Source organism: Amblyomma maculatum, chromosome 8, assembly GCF_055883805.1.
Source record: "Amblyomma maculatum isolate TAMU_Amacu chromosome 8, ASM5588380v1, whole genome shotgun sequence".
Taxonomy (NCBI): domain Eukaryota; kingdom Metazoa; phylum Arthropoda; class Arachnida; order Ixodida; family Ixodidae; genus Amblyomma; species Amblyomma maculatum.
This window is the reverse complement of record NC_139351.1, coordinates 105,515,854-105,529,228: the sequence shown is the minus strand read 5'-3', so window position 1 is coordinate 105,529,228 and position 13,375 is coordinate 105,515,854. Positions and strand designations below refer to the sequence as shown.

The following is a 13,375-nucleotide window of genomic DNA, read 5'->3' as shown; positions in this document are numbered from 1 at the left end:
TTTTTACTTCTGCGACCGCTTCAGACTTGCAAGTTGATAGTATTCGTCTCAACAAACGGCGAAGATGACACACGCAAACAAAGAGCTTTCATGACCCCTTTCTTCACATGTGCGCTGTTTCGCAGTAAGCCAACGGCTTCAGGTGGCCGCGCAATGCGCGCGGGTAAGCGCCACGCTGATTGACGCTTTTCTGCCTCCGGGCCAGACAGGGTTTTCCCCGCGTACGTTATTAGCCCACCACCGGCGCGAAAAGCGTGCCCGACTCTCGGATGACGGGCTCCAAAACGAGGATCGACGACTAGCCAGCCGACGACGAGACCGGCGATATGACTCCCGGCGGCGGCTGCCGGAGCGCAGGAGCAACACGTTTTCATTTCCGGACCCGAGTGGCCAGCCCCAAAAAGAGCGGCCTGGGAGCCCGGAGACCGCAGCGCAAGGCGTCGGGGAGGGCAGGCCGGACGGGAGACGCATGTCTGCTTGATTAACCTGGACGACGCCATAGTGTTTTCTGCCGACTTCGAGACGACGCGGACGCGTGGTCCGGGGAAATCAGGCGGTGGGGCAGGGAGAGGTCTTCGCGTGGGAGGCTGAAGCCAAACAAGAGAACAGATCACGAAACAAGCGCATGAACGGGAGCTCTGGGAGCAGCGGGCGGAGGGGACCACTTTCTCGCCCTTGGTATCGGCTAGAGGAGCAAATATATATGTATATATACATATACACCAGAGAGTGTGGACGAAGGCAAACCGTGGCGAGCCCCCTGTAGGCAGACAGGCAAGGCAGTGCCAGACACTACCCAAAGTGCTTCTTCTGAGGTGCCCGCTTGCCTTCTGTTGCTTCCAACGTTGGTTGCTTCACTCGCCCTAGCGAGCAGCCCGGGGTGCTGGGTGAGAGAGGGCGCCCCCTTCTCCAATCGGATCGGCGAGTGCGGAGCGCCTTTTTCAATCTCGCCCTCCCATTGGCGGAGAGTGCGCGCAGTTCGAGAGAGGAGGTAGCGGCTAGCGCGATGGCGCCTCTCGCGGGCGCTTCGCGCGCGCCGTGTTCGGATCAGACGCTACTCTCGGCCGTGCTTCGTCGGCCGTTTGTACTCTGTGGTGCGCGAGTTCTTTCAAGTGGAGGGCACTGTCGATTCGCTGCCGCCTGACCTGTGGAGCGGCGCGCACTTTGTTGTTTGGGAAGCACGCCTGTCTGGACCTTCGTCTAATGCCTCACTTATCCGGAGGGCTAAGCTGATTGTCGCTTTTTGCCAGAATCGTGCTGCAAGTGTGCCAACGTGGGTGCGCGATCAGTGACGCGATCTTCAATTTTTTTGCGGAGAGGATCGCGTTGCTACTGTGCGCTTCCGGTGATTCGCCATCAAAGGAGCACGGGACCTGCACAACAGGTAGCTGGCCATCTGCGGTGCGAGACGATATCCGCCGATCGTTGCGCGCATTTGAATCCACCGGCATGACAGTGAAACTCGACTGAGAGTTCGTCGCTCAGTTCCGTTGCAACCGATTCGTCCGGACGCAAGAGTGACCAGGATTTGATCGGCGGTCACGGGCTTCATCTGCCACTTACAAGTGTGCGGCTCTGGGATAACAACGACTGGCTGAGCCTTAGATGCTTCTTGCATATCTGGTGAGATAGATGTTTCATTTCCGTTTGCATGGCTGTGTGTTTGTGACGTTATGTATTTGTTTAATTTCCTAACCACGACCGTCGTCAGCACGATCGCCGTACTCAAAAGCACTGTACATCATGGAATTCCTGCCACGTAGCTTTCGTCGCCCGTCACGAGAACTTGCGCGATTTTCGTAAACGCTACAGCCGTCTTTATTAACAGTTGCACCGGACGCATACTTTGTTCACACCTTTCCGGCTAATCCATTCGCGCTGTCTTTGCACAACTGTAGCATGTACGGCGCTGCGAACCTGTCACCGACAGTTCCACGCCGGCTTGTTTCGAAACACTTCCGTCTGTTTTCACAGTGCCGAGAAGTTTCGCCCGCCGTACTAACTTCATCTTGGAAGCTGTCAGGAGACAGCATTTTCTGCCACCTCGGGGAATGGCTAGCTAGCACTGTTTTGGAACCTGCACACGCTGGGATGCGCTCTGAAACATCTGTGCGACGTCTGTTTCCTTCTCACCACGTGCTCGAGCACGTTTGCGCCGCTCGGCGTTCCAATCCGTCCCGAGTGCTTGGGTCGTGCGTCACGCTCCCGGTTCCCTGGCGTTTGTCGTCTTTCTTGGGCTACGGTGGCCCGCAGTCGCCCTCGTCGCGTGTCTGTCAGCGCTTCTCTCCCGCGTCTACAGACAAAAATGAGGGAGGGTGGCGTCAGCTTCGCTCGCTGACTTGCGTCGTTTCCTTAGCTTGCAAATGAACAGCACTGCTACTGCGATGCCGCGGTTTGTTTAGAGCACGCAGGCGATTTTCGCAACTGTCTCGAGTGCCCGGTTGAAGTTTCCGATGCTTGATCGGATCTTGTTTCGAGCACGGGCCACTCGCAAGATGCAACGTAGTTCGCGCGCCCTTGACCCTCCTCGTGGAGCAAACGCATGCCGTACTTTTCACGCGCTCTAAGATTTAGATCTTATGGATTCGCCTGAAAGGAAAAAAAAAAAAAAAGTCGATAACGCAGCACTTCCACCTCATTCGTTTGCTTGCGCAGCTTGATGTGTGGCGTTGTGTTAATCACCGATGATCTGCTGTTTGCAAGTGCTCATCGACTTGCCTTTTGAGAGGCGAGGAAGCGAAACAACTTCAGGTTTAAGATTTCAGCACTAACACGTCGAGCGGAATATGCCGCATGATTGGGAAGGAATGCAGTCAATACACAGCCCGCAGAGCGAGCTCCGGACAGGTCTCATGCGTTGTGTGATGACCACATCATCAAATGGTCTGGATGCAAATAATTTATTGGTATACCAGATTCCATTGCAGCATTCCCCTCTCTTAAATTCAGTTAATCAGCACTTCGTACGTTCAGGAAAAATAAAATCCTGGCTGCATTACTGCTGGGTCATCATGCTGGTAAATGAAATATATTTCATTCAAACATAACCCTGCTGGGACGCATCGGTGCCTATTTGGTTCCATTATCGACTCCCAGTGATCTAGAGGAGGCGTCCATCCCATAGCGATGAGACATGGCCGACCTACTCGTATGATAATTGTCGTCAGTTGCATTAACAACGCGGTAATTCAACCTCAATGCAACTGTACCGTATAGCTCGCAGATAATACGTAGCTGTGATGAGAAAGCAAACAAATCAAGGGACAAGTCTGCACTGTTAGATTAAGCAGGCGTCAGCCCACCGCTATGTCTGCGACACACTGTAATGAATAATGTGAAAACTATTTTCATTTGCCCGAAAGTTATTAAAACGAGGGCGTACTTTCACCCGATCGATTATAAGAGTGTGTTATTTGATATTAAACTTGAACGTCACAAAGTCTCTCAGGCTATATAGGACGTGGAGGGTTCCGAAATCTTGCTATCTGAGGCCCTTACTGTGCAGACATCGCACATTAGTGGCATTGCACGGGTGCCTAATTTGTCTCGCCTATAAAAAGGGCGCATCTGTATAAAGGCAAAATTGGGGGGGGGGGGGGGGTGTAAGCTGCAATTGCGAATGCTCAGCTCAATTTCGGAGCATCACTCAAAGTGGCGGGGTTTTATAATCGCTGATAGGCAAAGTATATATCGAATTGAAAGTACCACCAAAAGCGGCGCTTTAGAATGTGTATGACTAGTTGTATAAGGTGGCTCGGATCCTACCCGACGACTGAAGAGCGCACTCGACTCGAGAACTGCCGTTTGTCAGCATTTTTGTTCCGACTAGCCGAGATTGCTCATCCATCCTTCTGCTGCTCGACATCGTGCTTTGCGGCGAGCCGCCGATAGCACTGCAGCTCGCCGGCTGCCGGTGATAAGTGTCTCGGGTGTTTTATCGGGACACTCGCGTCAGAGTAGGAGACTGCGAAGAATTGTGCTTGGTTGCCCAAAAAAGAAAGCGAAACATCGACGATTTATTTTCGTTTCCTGTGTAACCTGACCGTTTCCGATGCAGTGGTTTTTTGGCGTTATAGGTGCTCCAGAATGAAACGGTACAATCAGTTTGCACTCAAAACATGTTTTATTGTTAGTTGTGTGCTCAAGATGACTCATGGCCATATATCTGTGCTTCAAAATATGCTTCGGCGCGGCAGACAAGGCGTAGAAAAAAACACACCACAGAGCGTCACATGGTGAAGTATGGGTCACCAACTCGCCTACAAAACAACCCTTCTAAAACATATATCTGTCCAGAAGAAAGCTGCAGAGAACAAATAAATGTGCTTGTCACTCGCACTGAACAATCATTTGTAATCGTCAGCCCGTTCAGGGGTCGCCACAGGTGGAGTGCGTGGGCCGGATTAGGACCTGCAGTGTTTGTAAATAAGTGTTCATGCAGGCTGAGCTATACTTGCACCAGGTGCCCTAAGCATGTTCCGATTTTCTTAATGAATCTAGCTGCTCTATTTGCCCCGAAAACAAACATAAAAAAGTGTGCTGACAGAGCACGCCCATGTGCTCCAGATGTATGTAATCTAAATATATTTATACGATCTGCGACCTATGCTGTCAGTGGATTCTTTCCAACCCGTGTAACACTGCCTCATCTCTCTCCTCCGTCCACCACGGCACTGTCCTCGGAGATCATGAAACTCGCCGCGTCTTTACTTTCCTCAAACCTTTGTGGGCGTATCACAAGCCAAAGCGGTTGCGGCACATTGAAAACGCCGGTTGCGTGCGCCGCGGCCTTTTCGGACGGAAGCACAGTTGCGGCGGGGGCGTTGTCTTAACTTTCTTCCGCGGTAACATAACTGCTTCCCCGAGCCGTCGTGGCACGCACCCCGGAGAGAAGAGAGGGAGGGCTGCGTCACCGTCGTTGCCGCACCAGCGGTCTGTGGCGCTGACAGGGAGCGCTGACCCAAGCATAGCAGCAGGAGCCGACGCGGCGGCCGGATGCCTGCATACGTAAGGACGAGCCGCCGCTCTCTCTGCGAGTCGCCGTCATCAAGGCGCTCTCATTGTCTTGGCTGTCCGGCGCGGCTGGCGCGATAAACAATGCGGACGCGCCAAAGCCGCCGCTGCGGCCGAAAGCAGTTCGTGCGATCTTGCCCTCTCCTCCTTTCTCTCTTTTCTTCCCCCTCTCCCGGTCGAAACCGGCGGCGAAACTTTGTGCGAGCCGCCACTACCGTGGACCTCCGCAGCCGCTGTAGCCGCGACCAAGTTTATCGTGACCGGCTGTGCAGATTAGCGGGCGTGTGGTGTGGAGCGGGGCGCTTGCGGCGTAGGAGCCTGTTGCCTGCTCCTGCTGAAGCCGGTCGGACCGAGTTGCCCCTTTGTTTCTGTCCTCTTCCTCCGACCAACTTTTTCCCCTCTCTCAGTTGTGATGATCGCTTCTTCCCCCTCTCTTTCTCACTGCTAGGTTTCTTTCACTGGGAAGACAGCGGCGTGCGAAGAACGCGTCGCGAATGCGAGCTTGCCGTCACTGCTGCGTTCCCGTGCTGTTTTTGTTTTTCTATGCAGGTGAAACTGTGGGATTGTAGTAAACTGCCACAGCCGCAAAGCGTAATTCTCGGGGAATGCCAAGTCAGCGGTGAAAAGACCGGCCACTTATCTCGGAGTGTCAGGAGCACGCGACCGGGAGACCGCTGGATTTGCGAGCTACTTATGGTTGGTTGCGGCAAGTTACTTTTCCTGTGTTAAACGGCGTCGCTCAAAGTATAGGCTCATGAGGAAGGCGAGATGAGGAGTTTACTCTTTTTTTTTTCTTTCTTTGATGCTTTTTGTTCGCAACGTAACTACACCGTGTGGTTGGCCATTTTATTTTTCGTCATGTACTGAAGACGCGAGTTGGAGGAGAAAGGCCCTGCAGCACTTGCTCCGTTCTCTCCTTTGAGGATATCAGAATATCTCCTGTGCGATTACACCTCCTAGTCGAGGGTTTCTAATCTTGGCGGGCATCGTGGTTCTCTCTACGCGGAATCTCTCCCTCTCGTGCATTGCGCCGACTTTATAAGAGCGGCAACTCTGTTCGAGCTTGCGTTGACTGCCTGCTCACTTCACTCCTTTGACGGCTGCCTTTACGCAGCTGTAAGGCTGTCGGTTGTGTCTAGATAAGGGGGCGAAAAAGGCGGCAACCTATATCTCAGGTGCGAAGTGTCCGCTTCGTGCCCGCGAGTACGGATTCGAGTGCGCGTTGCACTCGAATCATGTACGTACGTGCAATCCACTCGGTTTCTCATAGCACTCTCCTGTTCGCTGTATTGCGTACTGGCTCGCATCACTCCATTCGTTACTGCGAAGTCCCCTCGTAGCGCAGTCACGCCAAGGTACTTTAGTTCGGTTTATAGTTGAGTGCGAGCACTTGTGACAAATTTCACATAGCGCTTTTGAAATCTGTGTTTGAAGCGATGAGGTAGCAGATGGTGTGTTACACTTTCAGGATGTTTACGCTGTGGACGAAACACTTCAGAGAACTCACGCTCTAGTGTTCCTATCTTTGCAGAGCGCTGGACACGGAATCCAGTAAGCCTTGCTTTGTGCCGCGGGTGGTGGGGGCGCTATCGCAACCGACCTTGGCGCAAGCTTTTTCGTGCTGTGCTGTCAGTACACTCCGCTCTTCTGGCTTATGTAATCAGTGGCGTATCTCCTCTTTCCAGCACAGTGACCGTGGGCGTTGTTTTTAACCACCCAGAGTAGGGTTTTGCGGTTTCCAGCTACTGGCGTCGAGTGTCCGACTTCCTGCACTTGTTAGTGATGTCGCGGCTGTGTTCGTAGAGTTCGTTCGAGTTGGGGGGTTTCGACCGATGAAACCATTGAGCACAATAAAACAAACAAAAAAAAAAGTAATGGGATACTTGATATCTGTTCGACGTTTTGGCGAGGAGGAAAATTGAAATTTCGAGAATAATTCTGGATTTCGACGTTTCCTCAACAGGTTATACGTGTCCGTCCTTCGTGTACTTAAATGAGATACATCCGGTGACTCCAGCAAACAACGATGAACGGGGTATTCACACATATAGCAAAGAAATGCGTATAACTGTCTACCGGCCAAATGCAAAGCGAACTCTCTTAGCTTCCTGGCGTATATTTCCAGTGTTAGCACAGGCTTGTCATTATTCCACCATGCCGCTTGTTTGTTTGAAAGCAACAGTCGAGCAGAGTTAATTTAGGTTAGGCGACAGGGACTTTATACCCGCAAGCTCTAACCGCTCGCACACTGTCCTATCGTAAGAAGCTGTGGACCGACAATTCTGAAGGCTAGCGAGCTCATGGCTGGCGTGCTTACTACAAAGTTTAACGCAGCTGGTCGCGCCTCGAGTTCCGCTACGACGGCCACGAGTTCCTGGCCCGCCATGCGCGCCCGATCGGTCCCCCCCTTCGCAGCAGGAGCGGCGGGAGCAGGGCGTTGCTGCCCTAACGATGGCCGGCGTCCACGGTAGGAGGGGTGTGGAAACCGGTTCCCGTGCGGCGGTGGGCGAACAACGGGGGCCACGAAACACGGCGGACGTGTTTTCTCGACGGCGGCGGCCGGGCCCTGCGCGCGGAAGCGAATTTGGTCTGAGGCGAACGCCAACCACCACTCCCCCCCCGCTGCTGCTCCTGCTGTTGTTTGCTGTTGCTGTGTTTGTTGTGGCGGTGGTATAGCGGCCACAACCTGCTCAGGGTCCTTCTGCGGTGTGGACGAGTTCGCAAAGGCACAAAATGCATGCAATACTTGCGAGTCGCGCAAGTACGGACGGCGATGACGTCACAACGGGTGGACATGATAGGACGGTCATCCGGGCCTCGGTTAGTTGGCTCTTGCTCAGCGTAAACGAATTTGGCACACAGAACTGGACAAAATAACAGCACACAACATTAGTTCTGTTGGATAGGACGGTGTCGGGCCGTAAACGCTAAAATAAAACCGCCAGAAGCAAAAAAGATCAGGGCCCGTATTCTTGATTGATGAAAACACCGAGACATGATGTTGCCATCTCTTCCGGTTCCGTAGTGGCAACCCCCGGTTCCGGCGTTTCGACCAATCAGATGACTCGAGGTCACGTGAGGCAGCGACACTTCGATAACTACGCCAACTCGGAATCCGGACCCAGCATTGCAATCGACGCGTGCTCACGCTTAGTACTGCGGTAGCGATGCTGCTACAAGCGACTTAGTGAGAACACCAACTTTGCTGCCTGCTTCGCCCTTCTGGCGCAGCAAGGCCTACCTGGATCACGTGACGGCAGGCGGCGATAACGTGCTGCACTACACCTGCTCTTTCATAGACCAGGGTATTGCTTCTGCTCAGCCCTCCCGTCTTAAAGAAGCTGGGCACGACCAACACGTCATCTGCAAGATGCACTCGATTTGTACCTTTAGTATTGGGAGTTACTGCTCTGTCCTGTCGGTATGCGCGTCTGCTATGTGCTGAAGTTCATTGAGCGGCCAGTGCAGTAGGGCGTCAAAGCTTCCCTTAATACGGAGACTGAGATTGTACCCTGCTGGTTCAGAGTTGCACAGGCCCCGCGTGTTTCTAGAGCACTTTAAAGACACTCGAAGAGCTCTAGGGTCCATTTTTTCTCCTTCTGCTGGATTTCATTTCACAAACCTCCCCCCCCCCCCCCCCCTCCCCTCCTCATTTTTCCCCTTTTATTACCATGATGCAAGTACTAACATGCCGAAGAAATGCTCAAGAAAAAAAAAAAAAAGCAATTGGGGTGGGGGGTTGGGGAGCGGGGTGATTTGTGATGGGTGATCCTGCTCCCAGATAGCTAGTTCATGGCTGTGTTTTCTCATACTCTAGTCGCATGGTTACTGGTGCGTTCTTTGAGGCGTCACGCTAAGCGCAAACGTAAAGGAAAGGCTGGAAAAAGCAAAAGTGCTAGGAAGCTATAGGGTCACTCTGGTGATGGAGTGGGCTGGCCATTAGAAGCAGTAGCCCTTTTTCTATGCGCTTTGCTTGGGAATCCGTATTCCGAGTGAAAAGCAAAAGTCATGCTCGCTTTCTTCCTGCGTTCTGTTCCCAACCCATTGGAGACGGTATGGGAGGAAGAATAAGAAGAGTTGCGCGCTTCGAAGACGCCTAAATTGTTCCAGCTTCCTTCCACCGCTGAAAGCCCTTTCGTTGCGCCAAACTCTGTCTCTTCTTCTTCTTCTCTTGCTGTTCAGCGGACTCTTTTGGCGCGAGGCGAGGAAAGCTGTTGTGTCGCGTCCAAATTACCTGTTCCCGGCTGTCGTTCGTCGACCGGATGTGAAGAAAGCAGAGCGGTGGAAGGGGCACTGAGATGGGGAGCACTTGCCTCGGGCGCCACCTGTGAGGCGTCTACGGCTCGCTCTAAACTGCGCATTGTTCTTGCCCCTCGTCGAACAGCGGTGGGCGGCAGCTCCGGCAGGGGGCGTGCGACTTCTTTTCCACGTCTCTCGTCTCTGCTTCTTTTGGCAGTTTTGACATTTTTTTTTTTTTTATTATTATTCCTCTTTTCTCCGGTTATGCTCGGACACATACGTGAGAAGATCGCCTCCGTGTGTGCGTCGTTCTCCGTCCCGTGTTCGTCGAGATTGCCTTCTTGTACGCCAGTCATTTTTGGTTGTTCTTGTTGTATAACTTTCTCTCCTCTCTTGGCACCTGAATCATGCTACGTGGTCCCAGACATCGTAAGAAAGGGAGTGTTGCAAGTAGCTCTGCGGCTCGGGGATGCTTACCGTTTCCTTTTTTTTTTTTTTCTTTTTTCTTGTCTGTTTTTGCTGTTGCAAGTATAGTAGTGCGAAGCAGTACTTCGTAAGTTTCGTGCCCTGTAGTTACGAGTGCCTCGCAGCTTTCTTTTTGTAGCAGGTAGGAGCAGCGAAGTGTTAAACTGAAACCTGTCCAACTGTCAGCCGTTGTTGCCGCGGGTGTCTGATCACTGAAATCAGCAGCAATGCAGACAAAAAAAAAAACAAAGCATGATACTAGTCGCCTACGTCTTTCCAGAAAGTAAAAGTACAAACGCATATCCAAGAAGCAAGCAAAAGAAGTTGAGGGAACGTTAATTGAAGCTGACGTGGTTCGGTTTAGTGTGGATAACTGCTAAGCATCAGATTGATTAGCCAAGGTCTGCATTCTCCGTAAACCGCATGAAGGGCTGAAGCGCTGTATTTTCGAGATGTCCTAGGCAGTCGAGCGCTGCATTTTTAACGCAGCGAAATGATACGCTGACAGCAGCACATGTAGAGAGACATACCGGGATAGCGGCTTTTGAACTGAACGATAATACCGTAACTATAACCTTTTTGTATTATTATTATTTACATAAACGATAAATGAGAGTTGCGACAGACCGATGGGGAATGTGTGAGGAATATACGCAATTTCTTTATATATGAGCGCATTGTGAACTGGGAGCAGAGATGACGAAGAACCACCCCGAGACGCACCTGCAAGGCTGCGAAGCACGTTCACAACAGTGTTCACTTATACTTCGATAGAATTTACATGAGGAGCCCGAAGAGATTTGCCTATTCCCAGAAAGTGGTGCTGCTTTAGGTTTCGAATAGTAGCCGATAAATCACAAGAGGGCCAAACTGAATAACGATAACAAGAGCATTGGTTTACACCCGCCTTCTTCCGACGACGACTTTCTTTTCATGCTGGCTTCTTCGGCTCTCTTTCTACTGTCCAGTGCCCACCAGACGTCTTTTTCTTTTTTTTTCTTTTTTTCTGTTGTTCCCACGCCCCGCACGTGCACGTGGCCTGGTGGCCGCGTCCCTTGCCCGCATGTGTGCCGTGGCAGAGTCAAGTGCCTGCAGGCGAGTTGTGGTTGAAGGGAAAGGAAATGCACGAGTCTGCCAAGATGGCATTTGCTGAGCCGCGACCACTGCCTCTCGAGGACAGTGGAGAGTTGAAAGAGATGCGAGGAGCGATATTGAAAGCCTCCGTCACAATGGGCTAAGATCCCTAGATAGTAGATAGCCGGCCCCGGAGGGTCAGGAGTTAGATCAAAGGCTCCGCTCGGTGTCGGCCCCTCTCTATGTCCCTCCCAATTACCAGCGCTGTGCATGCATTGGCCATTGTTCGCTGTCTTCCCTGGTTTTCTTTTTCCCGAAATTTAGCCTCGGGGTCTGCTATTGCGGTTTCTGCATCTTCCTTTTGCAGCTGACGCAGAGGACGTGTTTTTCGGGGATTCGGACGCTGTCGAAGATAAAGCGCCGCTTTGTCCTCGCAAAACACCTGTGGACGTCTGTAATCCGGAGAAATTTGGTCGCTTCCCTGAGGAGTGAGAATAGCAACCAGCTTGAGCTTTTTCAGTGAACCACAGTTTCTCTTGTTATATGTCCACCAGTATCATGAGTCGCTTTTCTCGGCTAGTGGCAACTTTTATGCCTCAGTGATTTGAGTTCTAAACATAATTATGCACATTGGCATAGCCGCATCCTGTCAGCCTATTCCACATTGCTCGCTACGTCTTTTTACCGTCAGGATCTGTAGTTAAACACGAAACAGCGGCATCGAGTAACAAGTGGAAACAGGAGTTGCTGTTGAAAGGCTGAAATCTACGTCGCGGGGCAATGATGTTGTCGGCAAGCTGCTCTGATAACCATGTTCCCCGTTCCTTCGCTCTGCGGACACCTTTCACAGATGAAGGAAGAATTCTCTTTTCTTCTTTTTCGTTTTTTTTTTTTTTTTTATCTGACAGCTTCAGGTCTCCAAGTGAGCGTGACTACCACTACGCTTGCTTCAAATTTGTGACCCGGATGGATGTAAGGGGGGGGGGGGGATGCAGCGCGTGCCCTGTCTTGTAAAGCAGCCTGCAGTCGATAACGAGCATTGTACTTCACTCCGACATGAACCAAGTTGAAGGTCTCGCTCACGGTGTGGTCTCGCTGCAACACGCGCACACCTTGGCGTCGCGCCGTTTTCTACGCTGTACTCTGTCGCCGCAATAAAGTGACAGGCGTGGCACAAAATGTCATTGCCACCGCGCAGACATAGTATACACTCTGACAGGAACAAATATTTGACCCGGCAGCGCGTGCCATTGCTGTGACTTTACGGGGACCACCCACCGTCGAGTTTCTCCGATATACGCCATGTCACGCGACAGCGCCGTTTATCGTGATCGATGTGGCTCCTCGACTCGGTTACGCGAACGGGATTCTTCGTGAAAGGGGCAACGGTTTGCCGAGTAAGCGTTGACGACCAACTTGCAACGTCTTTGGCACGTGTTCTGGGGGAAAAGCGAAAGTAATTTATTCTTCGTTAACGTTGACTAGTTGATCGCTCGACGTGCGCCACGAGGACTGAGCGGTCCGAATCTCTCTGTTGCAGATAACAGCGCCGTATACCTCCGGCCTGTTGCCGCGAAAGGTAAAGAAAAGAGGTAAAATGCAGCACTGGTGTATTCAGCTTTAATTTGTATTGCGTTGCACGGTTACCTCTGCTTGGCACCGCCCTCTATTTGCACTGTGCAGAACGTGCGGATATTGAAACGCTTCTTTGGAGCATGCCATTCGCGTGCGCTGTTCTGTTTCTGAAGCGTTTTCAGAAGCGGCCAAAGAGGACAGAACTCCAGGATGCAGACAGCTCCTGTAGTGCTCACCCGTGTTTGCCGCGCTTATCCCGCTGCTTTGCGCGTCTGAGATAACACATATGTCAACACAATTTCACTTCATATCTCCATGTTGTTGCGACTATGGAAGCCTCTGCCTACACACATCGTCCTCCAAAACTTCAGATATTTGACGAGAGAGGGCGAGTATCTTCAGGTTGGGCGATTTGACTTCTTGACTCTCTGTCCTTAGAAACATTTCATATCTTTAAATAGAATGAGATACAAATATGGCTAGTTCGTACAGCTCGCTAGTGCGAAGTCGACGAAGATCAGAGGACACGGGTGCGTTTTGGATGTCCTGTTCTATTTCTGTATTTCTGTACCCCTCGTCGTGGTCTACTCTACTCTCAGTAGGCCTACCGTCATGCTTGCAAATAATATAGCCCCTGCTCATCTCTCTCTTTCTCTCTCTGGGTTTTCTCGAGTCCTGAGTCTGTTTGCGTTTCCCTTTAAGAGTAGCCAACTGAGCCCGACTGGTCTCCCTGCTTATGCTTTTTTGTTCTCTTTAGTTTGTTCTGCTTTTTCTCGCTCTCTCCTTCGCGACATGCTGGCGCCTTCTTGCGGATTAATGTAGCGTCACCGATCATAAGTCAGCAGAAGAGGAGACGCGGCCTTCTGCTGACTATCAATTCTTGACAAGCTCCCCGGGACCAGCTACGTGGTAGTGCGCGCTATAGTCGCTGGAAACCACGTGACACACCGCAGATGCACTGCGAAACAAAACGCGTTCGCCTCCACTTTCGAAGAATCTATCGCCGCTC

The 13,375-nt window shown here is 51.7% G+C and overlaps 1 protein-coding gene across 3 annotated transcripts in view; it reads left to right on the top strand.

Moving 5' to 3' along the window:
• Positions 1–13,375, top strand: part of LOC146182108 (latrophilin Cirl-like) — a 450,055-nt gene that overhangs the window by 235,486 nt on the left and 201,194 nt on the right. Inside the window, exon 1 of one of the 3 annotated variants that reach the window (XM_084577116.1) lies at positions 1,018–1,623. The exons of the other annotated variants lie outside the window; for them this stretch is intronic. The gene's annotated coding sequence lies outside the window, so the exon portion shown is untranslated. Of the gene's footprint in view, positions 1–1,017; positions 1,624–13,375 lie in introns of those variants that run through there. 3 annotated transcript variants of the gene reach the window in all.